The 716-nt window shown below is 53.8% G+C and overlaps 1 protein-coding gene across 4 annotated transcripts in view; it reads left to right on the forward strand.

Moving 5' to 3' along the window:
• Positions 1-242: 242 nt before the first annotated feature.
• LOC109366218 (maestro heat-like repeat-containing protein family member 2B) overlaps positions 243-716 on the forward strand; it is a 26,939-nt gene continuing 26,465 nt past the window's right edge. For all 4 annotated transcript variants that reach the window (XR_004158974.1, XM_031552558.1, XM_019613142.2 and 1 more), the window contains exon 1: positions 243-463. The gene's annotated coding sequence lies outside the window, so the exon portion shown is untranslated. The remainder of the gene's footprint in view (positions 464-716) is intronic.

The following is a 716-nucleotide window of genomic DNA, read 5'->3' on the forward strand; positions in this document are numbered from 1 at the left end:
TGTCAGCAAACTTGCTGAGGGTGCACTCGATTCCATCATCAATGTCATTGATAAAGATGCTAAAGAGCACTGGTTCCAAGACAGACCCTGGGGGACGCAACTCGATACCGGCCTCCACCTGGACATAGAACCATTGATGACTACCCTCTGTCTGCGGCCTTTCAACCAGTTTCTTATCCATCGAGTAGTCCACCCATCAAATCCACATTCCTCTAATTTGGAGATAAGGATGTGTTGGGGGACCATGTCAAAGGCCTTGCTCAAGTCCAGGTAAATGATATCGGTAAATTCTCTGTGAGATGACATCCCGCAGTGTGATGTCACAGTTGTCTCTCACACCCTTGTGATGGGAGCAGTGGCCCAGTCTCTTGTGGGACGTGCAGGAAGTGGACCCAGAGAGAGCATTGTGTCTATCTGGAGATATCCTGCTATGATGGAGCGGCTGAGAGCCCTTCAAGGCGAGGTCCCTCCACCTCTCAGGACACTGTGACACTGCCTGAGCACATGTGTACCTGCAGTGTCTGTTTAGGACATGCCAGCAGCACTGCCCTTGCTCTTCTGAGTGCAGCTGCCTGCCATGGTTTCCCCAGGACCCCAACATGGGGAAGGCTTTCTCCCCTCTCCCCACCAACCAAACATGTGCCAGTGCAGCCCACCCTGTGCTGTGAGGCTGGAGGAACGTTCCTCCCAGAGCTGGCCAGATGCTCGGCCCTGGC

This window comes from Meleagris gallopavo, chromosome 2 (genome assembly GCF_000146605.3).
Source record: "Meleagris gallopavo isolate NT-WF06-2002-E0010 breed Aviagen turkey brand Nicholas breeding stock chromosome 2, Turkey_5.1, whole genome shotgun sequence".
Lineage (NCBI taxonomy): Eukaryota > Metazoa > Chordata > Aves > Galliformes > Phasianidae > Meleagris > Meleagris gallopavo.